This window comes from Triturus cristatus, chromosome 4_1, assembly GCF_964204655.1.
Source record: "Triturus cristatus chromosome 4_1, aTriCri1.1, whole genome shotgun sequence".
Taxonomy (NCBI): domain Eukaryota; kingdom Metazoa; phylum Chordata; class Amphibia; order Caudata; family Salamandridae; genus Triturus; species Triturus cristatus.
Window position 1 is genome coordinate 36,280,704 of NC_140585.1, and position 14,700 is coordinate 36,295,403.

General features: G+C 49.4%; 1 protein-coding gene across 1 annotated transcript in view; it reads right to left on the minus strand.

The window, feature by feature from the left end:
* Positions 1-13,917, minus strand: part of RTN4RL2 (reticulon 4 receptor like 2) — a 32,090-nt gene extending 18,173 nt beyond the window's left edge. Inside the window, exon 1 of the mRNA XM_085651422.1 lies at positions 13,819-13,917. The gene's annotated coding sequence lies outside the window, so the exon portion shown is untranslated. The remainder of the gene's footprint in view (positions 1-13,818) is intronic.
* Between the last annotated feature and the right edge of the window lie 783 nt (positions 13,918-14,700).

Below are 14,700 nucleotides of genomic sequence, written 5' to 3' on the forward strand. Positions count from 1 at the left end.
CCATCTAAGGCAAGATGGGAATCCATGTCTCACAAAATCAGCAACAGGGCCCCCCACTGTCTAGTGATGCCAACCTGTGCACCTAGGGTCCTAAAGTGAGTGGAAGGCAAAACAAGATGCACAGCCCTCGGCCATGCCCTCAGTACTCACCTCAAGTAGAATACAAAGAGACTCACTCATTCCATAAAAACAGGATACTTGTCTCGTCTGTTGCCTTCCGCATCTCCCGCCCATGACAAAGATGGGAGACTGTGGCCTCCTCTGCGACCCCCACCCATGATAAAGATGGAGGACAGCGGCCTCCTCTGCGTGCCCCACCTATGACAAAGATGGAGGATGGCGGCCTCCTCCATGTGCCCCACCTATGACAAAGATGGAGGACGACGGCCTCCTCTGTGTCCCCCACCCATAATAAAGATGGAGGTCAGGGGCATCCTTCGCGGCCCCCATCCATGACAAAGATGGAGGACGGCGGTCTCCTCTGCGTACCCCATCCATGACAAAGATGGAGAACGGAGGCCTCCTCTGCGTCCCCCACCCATAACAAAGATGGAGGATGGCGGCCTCCTCCACATCCCCACCCATGACAAAGATGGAGGACGGCGGCCTCCTTTGCGTCCCCCACCCATGACAAAGATTGAGGACGGCGGCCTCCTCTGCGCCCCCCACCCATGACAAAGATGGAGGATGGCGGCCTTCCCAGTAACAGGCTGGCCACCAGCTCTGTCACTGGGGACACCGTCACAGACTGGCTGCCCACTGAAAAGTCTGATGGATCAAGCGAGGTGACCTGTGCAAATGGTACCATGTAGGATGCAAGCCTGGCACCACCCTGGCAGGGCCTTTTCTGTTCAAGATGCCCAGGTAAACTGCAGGGGTCCTGCAGAGAAAAGCATCACAGTGCCCTGATGTGAGAGGAGTCCCTGTGTGTGAGCGCCACTGCTGTGGCCACTCAGGTCCAGATGTCTTGTTCCCACCTGAGAGCCCTTACGGAGAACCAGGACTTTACATGCCCTGACCTGAGAGCCGGGCATGGAGGACCAGGACTTTACATGCCCCGACCTGAGAGCCGGGCAGGGAGGACCAGGACTTTACATGCCCCGACCTGAGAGCCGGGCACGGAGGACCAGGACTTTACATGCCCCGACCTGAGAGCCCGTATGGAGGACCAGGACTTTACATGCCCCGACCTGAGAGCCGGGCATGGAGGACCAGCCCTTCACATGCCCCGACCTGAGAGCCCGTATGGAGGACCAGGACTTTACATGCCCCGACCTGAGAGCCGGGCATGGAGGACCAGAACTTTACATGCCCCGACCTGAGAGCCCGTATGGAGGACCAGGACTTTACATGCCCCAACCTGAGAGCCGGGCACTGAGGACCAGGACTTTACATGCCCTGACCTGAGAGCCCGTATGGAGGACCAGAAATTTACATGCCCCGACCTGAGAGCCTGTATGGAGGACCAGGACTTTACATGCCCCGACCTGAGAGCCCGTACGGAGGACCAGGACTTTACATGCCCCGACCTGAGAGCCCGTATGGAGGACCAGGACTTTACATGCCCCGACCTGAGAGCCGGGCACGGAGGACCAGGACTTTACATGCCCGACCTGAGAGCCGGGCATGGAGGACCAGGACTTTACATACCCCGACCTGAGAGCCGGGCAGGGAGGACCAGGACTTTCCATGCCCCGACCTGAGAGCCCGTATAGAGGACCAGGACTTTACATGCCCCAACCTGAGAGCCGGGCATGGAGGACAGACGCCTATCCTTGAAACACATACAGCCCTCTTCAGGTGCATTGGTGAGTGAAGACATAGGGCCTGATTTAGAGCTTGGAGGACAGGTTACTCCTTCACAAACGTAACAGATATTCCACCCACCGTATTATCAATGCATTCTATCCTACGGTACTTGTGATAGGTTAGACTAGGAATGCATTCTATCCTACGGTACTTGTGATAGGTTAGACAAGGAATGCATTCTATCCCATGGTACTTGTGATAGGTTAGACTAGGAATGCATTCTATCCTACGGTACTTGTGATAGGGTAGATTAGGAATACATTCTATCCTACGGTACTTGTGATAGGTTGGACTAGGAATGCATTCTATCCTACGGTACTTGTGATAGGTTAGACTAGGACTGCATTCTATCCTACGGTGCTTGTGATAGGTTAGACTAGGAATGCATTCTATCCTACGGTGCTTGTGATAGGTTAGACTAGGAATGCATTCTATCCTACGGTGCTTGTGATAGGTTAGATTAGGAATGCATTATATCCTACAGTAGCTTGTTGTTAGACCTGGCATTATTGGCGTTGGTCTCCCTTCCATTTTTTTGCTGCTGCCTCCTGTATTTTTGCTATGTGTTTTGCTGGGCTAGATGCTTTGGGCACTTTGCCACTGCTATTCAGTGCCAAAGTGCAAGTGCTCCCTATTGTAAATTGTTGTAATGGATTAGTGACTCCATGATTGGCTTATTTGATTTACTTGTCAGACCCTTGCACAGTGCACCATGTGTGCCCAGGGCCTGTAAATCAAATGCTGCTGGTGGGCTGGCAGCACTGGTTGTGCCACCCACAGAAGCAGATTGTAAAATATGGCTCAGGCCTGCCATTGCAGAGCCTGTGTGCAGCCTGGGGCTGCCATGTCAACTTGGCAAGTGCACACACTTGCCAGTCCCTAAACCTTCCCTTTTCTACATGTTACACCCGTAAGGTAGGCCCAAGGGCAGGGTGCATTGTATGTAAAAGGTAGGACATGCCCTGATGTGTGTGGCATGTCCTGATAGTGAATTACAGCCAATTTCGTTTTTTACTTTGGCATGGCTATTTGTTCCCATAGGCCAGAATGGGAAGTTTGATTATAACATCTTATAATCATAACTGACCCTAGGAACAAGATGGGAAAATAAAGTTTAGTATGAATGAACTCAGAATGTTAAACTACATCTTGTGTGGGTGATTTTTACATTCTGTGTTTGAAAATACCACTTTTAGAAAGCAGGTATTTTCTTGCTTAACCATCCAGCCTGCCTCTGCTAGGTTTGTGTAGTCCATGTCTGGTTTGTGAGAGACAGGAGGCGGGAGAGAGTCTTGGCTCTAGCAGTCTGATGGGTCAGGACGGTCTGTGCTGAATAGGACCTACATTGAATAAGGGTGGGGGCGGGTGCGGAGATTTCCTTTCACTGACCTGAGCCCTCATAGAATGGAGAGTAGGGGGAGGAGATTTCCTTTCAGCTACCTGGGCCAGGTCTGCTTTCAACAATGCTGTCTCCACCTTCTGCCAGGAAGCTGCACAGAACTGGTTTTGACTGGGCACAGGCACCCTCTGCCTTCAGAGGACAAAGGATTTACTGGTATAAATATTGGGGCCCAGACCCCAGAACTTTAGATCACTTCTGGGAATCAAGACGAACCTTTGCCAAGGAGAAGAACCAAGGAAGCTGAAGGAGGAGAATGCCCCTGTGCTGTTTTGCTATTTCTGGGGTTGGCCTGCAGTGGTTACGTTATTGCCAAGGAAGGGAGAAAAGGAACTTGGTGTGTACTTTTACTATCTTGAGGAAGATCTCCAAGGGCTTGAAGCTGAGCTTGCCTCCTGTTCTGAAGTCTCAGGGACACAAAGACTTCACCACCAACTCCCCCTGAATTTCCTTGCTGGGTATTCTACTTGCAGAGAAATGAAATGAAAAAGATATTTATAAGCGCAAAACATTCACCTGAGGGTGTCAAGGCGCTAGCTCATCAGACAAAAGATACCAGACAGATTTTGCCACATCAGAGATTAAAGAGCCACATTTTTAATGCCTTTCTGAAGGCCAACAGATGGGTTTCTTCTTTTAGCCTTAGTGGAAGCGAATTCCAAAGTCGGGTCGTACCGACCAGGAAGCTTCTTCCTCCCCAAGAACATTTTTTGAACCTGGGAACTACCAGGTTATGAGCATAAGCTGAGCGGAGATGACGGGCCGGAATGTAAGGTTGCAAATTCTGTTTAAAAAAGGCGGGTCCTATGTCATGAAGAGCTTTAAAAACCAGTGTAGTTCTTTAAGCATCATAGAGACAGATTTGTGTTTTGGGACGTTCAACAGTAAACGTGCTGCTGCATTCTGCACAATCTGTAACTTTGTCAGACATTTTTTCCGAAGGTTGATAAAAACGCCATTACAGTAGTCGGCCTTGGATAAAACAAGAGCCGAAACCACTAATTTCCGCAGATTGGCCGGCATAAATGGAAGAATCCTTCTAAGTAATTTTAAAGTGTAGAAGGATGTTGAGGAAACCTGGTTCACATGACCCTCAAAAGAGAGCATGGAATCAAACGTGACACCTAAGTTCTTTACTTTATTCACTGGATTAGGTAGGGAGCCCAGATCCGAGGGCCACAATGCAGGAGACCAAAAATGTGTGTGCCCGCCAAAAAGTAGCACTTCGGTCTTCCCGGAGTTCAATTTCAGACAGTTCGCTACCATCCAGTCCCCGACTTGACGGAGACAGGTGTGGAACTGCGCTGCCTTGTCTGATGGTGAACCTGTCACTGACACCACCATCTTGGTGTCATCGGCATAGGAGATAGAAGAAGCCCATAGATCGAATAAGCCTAGCCAACGGAGCAACATAAATATTAAAAAGAGTGGGGCTCCACGAAGAGCCCTGGGGTACTCCACAGGGCAATGTGAAGTTAGGTGACTCAAAATCTGAAAGCGCCACAAACTGTTCCCGCTCCGCGAGGAAAGACTTGAGCAAAGCAAAAGCTTTCCCTTTAATACCGATCCTATCTAAAACTTCCAACAACTTTTGATAATTCACAGTGTCGTTCGTTAAGTCTTTATTTCGATTAAAATAATCATAAAAGACAGTTCATACAAAAAAGCTAAAAAGGGACTTTTTGGATAAAAACACAATGCCATGTAAACAATCAAAACAAAATATCAAATCAGTAATTAGTACAATATATATATCAAATAAAAATAATCAGCAATCGAGAACCACTATAAAACCATGTAAATACAAAAATACAGTGCAAGACCAGTAGATCATATAGCTAAAAATGAATTAATTAGTAATGCCATACTGGAGTTATATCACATTGTTATGGCTACAGCTAGGCCTGCGTTTCTCCTAGTTTTTTGCAGCAAATAAACCATGCCCATCTCAGGAATTTCGCCAAAGCTACAACTATAGGAGCGTCAGTAGATGTCCGCAAAATCCTTAATGCCACCATGGCCGATCTAGTACCCATGTTCGTACAAATTGGTTTGAGCCATTTAAGCCTGGGGGATTTATAAGCCAGGCACACCAACAGAAAATGGGATATGGATTCCAACGAAGCTGGGCAGACAGGACAATGCTCAGACCCATTCGACCGCCATTTAGAAGTAAAGGCGTTGATTGGGAGAGAGCCAACCCTAAACTGATGGTATAGTTTTCTGTCCACCGGTCTAGAAATAATATCCCAGTATGCTTCAAACACAAAATCCTGTTTATGCATCAGATAGTCCGAGGATAGGGTGGGCCTAATGGAAGAAAAAAAATATTTGTTCTTGACCATATCCCAATAGGCGGCCTTGAGTTCCCTTTTGGACGGAAATGGATTTTCATCGGGGTGCGTCCACAGGCCACTCATCCCCATCCCACACAGGGAGTTTTTTACATCCTGTAACCATTTGACCTTCCCTGTACAGCCAACCCCCCTGAAATCCATGAGGGATTTCGCATATTGGGAAAGCTCAGGGGTAACCCAAAGTCGTCGCCAAAACGCTATTGGTCTAAAACGAGCTAAATACTTAATTCGAAGCCAACCCAGATCCAAAAAAAGGGGCAATAGTGGAGTGGATTGCGGAAGACTCGTAATAGCTCTGACAAATTTATTCTGGGCTTGTGTCAAGGAGGAAATGTTCTCGAAACCCCATAGTTCCGCTCCATATAGAATTGAGGTAATAACCTTGGTATTATATAGCTTTAAAACAGGGGCCATAGGCTTGGTAAATGAGAGCTTGTGTTCTTTAACAAGGGCTCCTGCCAGCTGGGCATGTTTCAAAGCTAAAAGATCAATGTGTGGTTTCCAGCTAAGTTTCTTACCCAGAGTAATCCCCAGGTATGCAAATGCTTCTGTCTGTTCCAAAGGGGCATTGTTCATGAATACAGAGCTTTGAATGGTCTTATGATGGTGAAAGACCATAAACTTGGTCTTGTCCACATTAACCACAAGCCCATGGTCGCGGCAGAACTCCTCGAACCTGGACAATGCAGCCTGCAGTCCCTTCTGTGTCTTAGATAGGATCAGGGTATCGTCCGCGAACATGAGCAATGGCATCCTAAGCCCCCCCAAGCTTGGGGCGTCTGTGTGGTATGTGGAATAGTATTGGACCACCCTGTTGATAAACAGGGAGAACAGTGTCGGCGCCAGGACGCATCCTTGGCGCACACCCTTTAGGACAGGGAAACTAGCTGGGATCTCGCCCTTTGAGCCCCACCGCACCTGGGCGTAGTTCAACTTATGCAACTTAATTATCAAGGCTAATAGCTCCTGAGGCATCCCTACTTCCAAAAAGGCGTGCCACATTTTATTACGTGGCACCAAGTCAAAAGCAGATTTAAGGTCAATAAAGGCTGCGTATAGGGACCCTCCTCCTATAATGACTACCTTCCAGTAAATCATAGTAAACCTAAAAACCTGGTCAATGGTGCTGGTAAAAGGGCGAAAGCCTGCCTGCAAAGGTGACAAAATCTCATTCCCCTCAATCCACGCTTGGATTCGACTAAGGACCAATCTGGCGATTATTTTCTGCATAGAGTCAATAAGGCTAATTGGCCTATAATTGCCAGGAGACGAGCGATCACCCTTTTTATATATCGGTAATATAATGGCTCCAGACCAGGTATCGGGGAGAGGTGCACCACTGGCTATGGCATTGGCTATAATTGTGATGTATTTGACCCAGTTCTCTTTGTCGTACTGGAACAAGTCAGCCGGTATACAGTCCGGACCAGGAGCCCTCCCTTTGGGCAACAGAGAGAGGACCTTCTCAACCTCGAGGTTGTCAAACAGCAAGGTGTTAGACGTTAGACCTGGTAGTGGATAAGTATCAACAGTATTTACAATAGAGAATTGGGCTTTAAAAAACTCAACCCACGAGTCTGGCGCTACATGGTTCACCGGTATGTGTGGTGTCCCATTACTGCCCGACTTGACTAACTGCCAAAATTTAGCCGTGTCTCTCTCGAGACTAGCATCAAGTAGGTCGAGCCAGCGTTTTTCGTCCCAATCCTTCTTAGCTGCTTTTTGAACTGCTTTATACTTGGACCTAGCCAATCTTACCTTGCCCATATTTTTAGATCTAATAGCTTTTGTTAACTCCCGATATGAATCTCTACAAAGCTTATTATACCAGGTAGCCATCTTGACGCTTGAATTACTTTTCCTAGAGTTACATTTGATAAAAAATGGTTTTAGACTAGTGAATAGCTCCCTATGTACGATCGGAGCAGTACGGTTCATGACCTCCTGAGAGTGACAACTATTAAGAATAGCAACCGAATGGCCAACCATAGACTTCATCTCTTCAAGATCCCCCTCTCTTTTGATAAGCATGGCCCATCTAACTCTTCTTTCATCATTCGTGACAGCGGCTTCCACTAAGTTGTGTGCCTCAGCTATATTAGGATTGACTATTAAGCTTGGTGCCAATAAAGATAGTACTAGTGGGTCATGATCACTTTCGGCCCGCTCAACGACCATCATATCATATAAGTGTACCAAAAAATCGACACTAACAAGGATGTAATCTATCCTGCTTGATCTTAGGCCGTTGTTATAAGTATGTGCACCCATCCGAACCGACTGGGTCCTTCTATTTGCTGCCCTTACTCCCTTCTCCAGACACATCCCCTTGAGCTGCAGAGCAGCTTCAGTCCATTTTTTAATTGGTCTGAGATCTAAGGAGGGGATCTTCCATTGGGAGTCCTCGTCGGAGGTTAGATTACCATCCTTAAAACCAAGGGGTTCAAAACAACAATTAAAATCCCCCGCTATGATCAAATAGTGCCCTACTTTCCAACTGTCCAGAAACCCATCAGGGATTTCAACAGTCTCAGATCGCCTGCCCCCCGGCTGACCTCTTGCATAGATGTTGATTAGCAGAATATCCCTATCATGACCCGAGCATAAACAAAGGGCCAAGATATCCGGGCTGTCAATATATACTTCCTTAACAGTGAAGCTCACTTGTTGTCTCACCCAGCATGTTAGACTGCCCGAAGGCCTCCCCTTACGCCCCCCTAGTGCTGGTTTAGAAAAATTAAGAAACCCAGGGTGGTGGACTTGGTCCATGGCCCACGTATCCTGAAATACCCAGATATCATGCTGATCAATGAAAGTTGACCAGTCACTGGATTCAGTTTTGGGCAAAAGCCCCGCGATGTTCCAAGAGCCCAATGAAAACCCCACAACCACGGCTGCCTGTATAGACCGTAATACAGGCCTATCAAAAAGATCTCTAGTTGGGGAACCTTGTTCGAATCCCCCGTACCCCTCAATTGGGCTTGCTGTAATTATTACAGGCCCCCCATCGCAGCCGAGTCAGTCATTACTATCCAGAGTAGAAAGGGCATCGGATCGATTACTCACGGGGACAAAGTTTTCACACAACCCGTGTGTTTGAAGAGTCCCTCTTGTATTGGCACCACTAAGTTCAGTGATGGATTGATAGAAGAAACCCAATGGTAATACAGAAATGGAATCCATTACAGCGCGATTCCCTGCCCTCGACAAGATGTATTGAACCAAGCTAGGTGATCTAAAACTCAAGACCACACAATCCCCCCTAAACATTTTCTGGAACTTCCCCACCCAAGGAACCCTGCGCACCATTTTGAATTCTGTAAACAGGTCTGTTGTTAGCCCAGTTCTTGTACTGAGAAAGTGTAGGGCCTTATTGCGTAGGGTAGACCAATGTTCCCTTGCCTGAGGTCCAAGCTCCGGGACATTCCCTAAAACAACAGTATAAGGGGTGGCCTCCGGTGGTAGGTGTAGAGAGGTTGGGGGGTGGAGTGTCTCTGCTAGCAATTGATGCAATGAATGCAAACTACCCAATCTCTGAGCCGGAGGGGCTGAGGGGACACCATGTGGACCAGGACCACCTACAATTGGGGGGGTTTGATTGATTATTAGCCGGGGCTTCAATAGGGAGATTGGGTATAGTATTTACAAGCCACTCACTTTGCTGACACCCCCCCAGTCGGTTGTGGTCCACCCGCCCATCACCTGGTTGGACATTATGGCCTGGTAATATGGTGTGGTCGGATGGGGGAATTCTAAGGAGCCCTTGCTCTATTTTAGTGAGTCTGTCTTCAATTGAAGCCAGTTTCAGCAACACGGGGTCAATTAGAGAAGACATTTTCTGCAGTAGCTCTTTGCTCTGATCTTCCTTCCTGCAGTGTTCTGGGTCAGGAATATCGTCAACAATGGAACAATCACTAGGGAGTTGCTGGCGCACCCCAGCCCCCTTAATAGAGCCTTCCGAATTATACCCCCTGTCTGATAAGATTGTGTTTTAACTAGGGCACGGGCTTTCTTTTTCTTTGGTGGCGGTTCTCCCCCTACACCCACCACCCCCAGCTTAGATTGTTTAGCTTTCCGACCCCTAGTGGTAACAGGAGAGGATAGATAAGAATTATCTGGACTAACTGGGGTGGGATCAGGGGGCACCGATGAGACGGGAGTAACCTGCCTCAACAAGCCTATAGGAGCAACTATAGGGGCGTTAGTTTGGGTTGGCATAATGGGAGGGGCAGGGTTACCTGGGCCTATTGATGGTAGGGGTTCTAACGATAACCTACGCTCCGTAAGTTGGATCTTGTGCATGAGCGCGGATTCGGCCCTAGTTAGGAACGCATCAAGGGTTCCAACTACTCCGCCCCCTACACTAGATTTTCGTTTCCCCAAAAGACTAACCCCAACTGGGGGCATGATAACCCAGTAATAAAATTAGACTGACCCCCCTAATAAGATACCTTATGTAGGTGGGGTGGCTCAGCTCAGCCTCCTCCAAGCTACCGCCGAGCAGCGTCCCACACCACGATGGAAGAGGCAGTGCTTTAGCGCAGTTAACACACCTCCTCCTCGCTTGCGTCAGCTGAAATAGTCAAGGGACACTCTGGGGGTTTAAGTCCTATCCCAGGGTGTCGGCACCAATGACAATAGGTTGGTGTGAGAAGTTGGCCTGGTATATGATGTTCACTAGTTAAAGTGACCACCTTGTACCATGCCAAGCAACCCTTATGGTGTGGTTGTAAGTCAACCTTTTCTGACTAGCTGCCCTAGTGGTAGCGTAGGCTAAGCAGTCTTTGAGGCTAAACTCATTAAAGCGTGTTAAGCAAGCTGTTTTACCATATGTAACCCCCTTTTATACCAATGAAAGGACACCACACAGATATATATTCAAAATATATATGTATTTATTACTCAAAGTATCCCCTAGACTCTTTATGAGCACAGGAGCACAAATCGTTAAACAAGAAAGTATTACAATATACAGAAGTTGCACTTTATATGGATAGGCCCTGGCGGCCGATCGAACCATATACTAAAATAGTGGTATAAGTACCACGAGTAGGAAAGGGAAAGGGCCTAGGGCCTCTAGAATCGCTGGGCCTACAAGGAGCTAACTTCAGTTAGTGACCAGGAGGTCCACGGGTTGCGTGTGCAGTGAGGAAAGTTACACGCGGGCTCCCATAGGTTTTCAATGGGTGCGTAAAAGTTCAAAAGTTACTGCTAGAAGGGTCTTCAGGATGGACTACGAACTTGGGACTTAAAACACAGACACTAGAGAGGTTTCTCTATACTTGGGCACCGGAGTGCCAGCTTTACCTCACCCACAGGAAGCGGGTGCATAGGTCTCGAAGTGCGTCGGGTTTCGTCTATCGATTCAATGGGGCCTGATGACAAAGATGCTGCAGGCGGTCGGTCCAGAAGAGATGCGGTGGATCCAAGGGTGGATCGGAGTTGTAGAAGACCTGAAAGCAGAGGGGACAGTGTGCACAGTCACTAGCCAGTGACCGGCGTGGCACCAGGTAGGTACCAGGCGATGTCGGGTGCAAACAGGTGTTGAGGGGTAGCTTGTCTCCGCAGCCACGTGGTCCCTGAAGGTTGATGACGTCCAGGAGTTGGTTCACGAGCTGTCCCACGCAGGCTCTCGCTGTCGGCGGTGTCGGCGACTCGAAGGAAGCAAACAAGCCTTGGCAAAAGCAGAAGTTGTGAAGAATGGAGAAAGCTGATTGTTCTGACCAACAAGGTCAGAGGGGCTGCTCCTTTGGAGAGCAGCAGGGGCCAGTCTGGAGCAACCAGACCAGCATTGTAGATTTCAAGGTTCGTCGCCAAAATGGCCACTAGCCAACGGGCCAGGGACTGGGCAGGCGCGTCGAGATGCAAAGTGCAGAGGGGCCCCACGCAGATCGTGGAGATGCTGGAGGGCTCACCTTTGGTGCAGATGCTGCTCGGATGTTGGGCTTCTCAGGACCAAAAGCACAACTTGGAGGGAGCCTCTGTTGTCGCGCTTGCAGCTTGTCGTGGGTCTTTCAAGATGGCTGGCTCCACGTGTTTCGGTGCCTCCACGGGTTCCTTCTTTTCAGGACTGTGGATCGGGCGGTGAGAGGTCTGGAGGTCCAGGTCTTGTCGGGCTCTGGGCTCGGGCTCCGGCGGGAGGCGGCGGCAAAGCAGACGTCGAGTAGCTGGTTGGTGCTTGCGTTAGCAAGATGGTCACTCCCTGACCATAGGGGAGATTTACTTCAGTCCTCTGTGCAGCAGAGCGTCGAAGTTCCCGTCTTCTTCTTGTAGTTAAGTTGATTCCAGGATGTCTGAAGTCTTAGGACACAGCTCCTACCTTTAAGCGGATTCTAGGGGCCGGACTACCTGCTAGGTCCCTCCCTAAGGGTGGGACCAGGAAGGGGGGTGGTTACACCCCCAATCCTTTGTCCAGCTCGCCCCAGGTCCGGGGCTGGTGTGCCCCAGGACCGGTTTGAACTGGCATATGCACGAGGCTCCTTGTGAGCCTCAGGCATGTCTGATTCCATTCAAGCCCTACCTGACCAATATACAAAATCCTGTCTGGGGTGGTGCACGCACCTCCCCTGGCAGGAAACCCTTTGTCCACGTCTCCCAAGCTGGAAGGACTCCCAGCAGCAGGAGGGCAGACTTGTGTCTGTGGTGGCAGCATCCATTTTGTGGAGCTGAGGCTATGTCTGATTTTACCCGGGTTTCAGGTACTGTACATGTTGTGTCCCTCTAGAAGGGTGGAATGCTAACCCCGTCGCCAGAATTGGCGAGGGGTTAGTATTCCAATTCGTATGACACCTTACTCGACATGTTTTGATAAAGCCAAACCAAAGATAGCATTTAACCGCGAGGTTCATAATGCACTTAAGAGTATATGGTATGACGATATCTGGAAACGGTAGAAGGAAGTTGTTCCGACCACTGCAGACAGGCTCAGCTCATGCCAGAGCACCATCTCACATGGAACCAAGCACTCTGCCTTCAGGATTGTCAAGGCCTCCCATAGGAGTGACTTATATGTTAACATGTGTTCCATTTAAGGTTAGGTATAGGTATACTACACCTAAGTAAGAGGTGGATACACCAACTTACCCCAGCTGAGTGATCAGCCAGTTGTGTCAAATTTGTTAGGCCAGTCCAGGGGTGGCACAATACATGCTTCAGCCCCTGGTAGGCCTTAGATACACCAATGCCCTGGGTACCTAGTGTACACTGGTACAGGGGCTCACAGGGTGATCTAGTTCCAATGGGTTATGCACCTAGGGTACATGGAGTCCATTTTACAGAGAGAGCAGACAGGCTGAGATCCTGAATGGCAGGATCTCAGGCCTACTAAGTCGAAAAACCAGCTAGACACTAGGCAAAAATTTGGGGGTAACCATAGTCAGATATCCACCTTCCTACAGTTGGTACCGGCCTTTAAACCCTGGGACCTCGTCCCACCAGAGCTGTTGCAGCAGCAGTAAAAAGGGTCACACCTCGCTGGGTCAATAGAGCTGTGCACCATCCACAAGTCTCTTAATACACCAATCGGGACAGTAGCAACAAGCCCAATTGTCAGCTGGAATCAACATATAGAGAGTACTACTCCATCCATGTGGGGAAATCACCCCCGCCAGCAGGGAGCCTAAAGCAGCAGCTAGCCACAAAACTACAGTGACTAGCCGACCATTCGTAGGCTCACCTCAAGTGCCGCTGAATGCAAACCAAAAGCCCTGGCCCGGTCCAGTCCAGCCTCTTCCGGGCGATGATGGGCCCGCCCTTGGCCCGCGTGCGTCCTGCGCCGCGCTGTGGGATCGCGCTTTTAGCGCTGCAGGCAGGCAGCTCCTCACTCCTGGCGAAAGTGCTGGTAGCACAGGTTGCTGTTGGGACAGGTCGTCCCCACCGAAGGTAAAAGTTATTGCCGTCCCGCGCCGCGCTGTGGGCTTGCGCTTTTAGCGCTGCAGGCAGGCAGCTCCTCCCTCCTGGAGAAAGCGCTGGAAACACAGTTTGCTGTTGGGAGAGGTAGTCCCCACCGAAGGTAAAGGTTTTTGGCGCCCACTTATGGACAGAATGCGCGCATCCACCCTTTAAAGACTTCCACGTGTGACCACCTCAGTTAATTATGTTAAACTCCCCACTGGATCTCACGCGGTCCATTGCCGGTCACAAGAACTTCTCGGCATCATACTGGCTCCTGCCGGGCGCCCTCTCTCCCCTTCCTAACATACAAGCTGCCGTGTCACAACAAAGGAAATGCAGGCAGAATTCTCAAGCACTCACCTTCTCGCAGTGGTCGAAGTGGGCGGGAACGGAGGGGCACGGCGTGCCCCTACTTATTTAATTTAACAAAGTCCTTTCCCCTACTTCTTCATTTCAAAAATGCGTCCCGGGACGGCAGGAATGCTCTGAGTTTAAAAAAAACCTAAAGGATCATCCAGGCCGGTGTGCTGCATAGCGAGGAAGGCCTCTGCAGTTGCCAGGACCCCCTCCCCCTTCCCCACTGTATCTGTGGGCAGGGACCTGCCCAGCAACACTGTAGGAGACGTGGGGCACTGGAGGAGCAATCAATCAGCACAAAAACCGGGCTACCTCTGATGGGCCCGGCTGTGCAGTGATTTACACCTCATTTAGTGAGGAGGCCACCCACATGCCCCCACTGTGACCAATACAATGGACACATTAGGACGCATTGGCGGCCCCGACCTTGACCTCATCTGCCCTTTATTTTCCAGCTCACCCAGACTGATAATACCACACGGAAAGGAAGAGGACTTCATGTGGAATTCATCGCCGACTGTGCTCAAACCTTGGCGCGTTTTAATAATAAATGTGGAAAATGTTTAATTAATGTCTTATCTGCTGTTTTCCGTATTATATTTTATAAAATGTGTACTGCTTCTCTGTCTATGCAGGGCCGGCTTTAGGGTGGTGCGACCGGTGCCACCGCACCGGGTGCTGGCTTCCTCGGGGCGCCGTGTTTGAAAGTTTATTACGCTTTTGAAGCACCTGCTGCAGCGTTTCTTTCCTCCGGCAATTACCAGGCCTCACATACATGTCAAGAAAACTCGTGTGATTAATTATCTTCCTGGAGAGAGATCACGGTTTTGTAAAGTTGAGGTTTTGACTTAGGTGAAGTTAGTGCAGAGGGTTAAGATGCCTGCT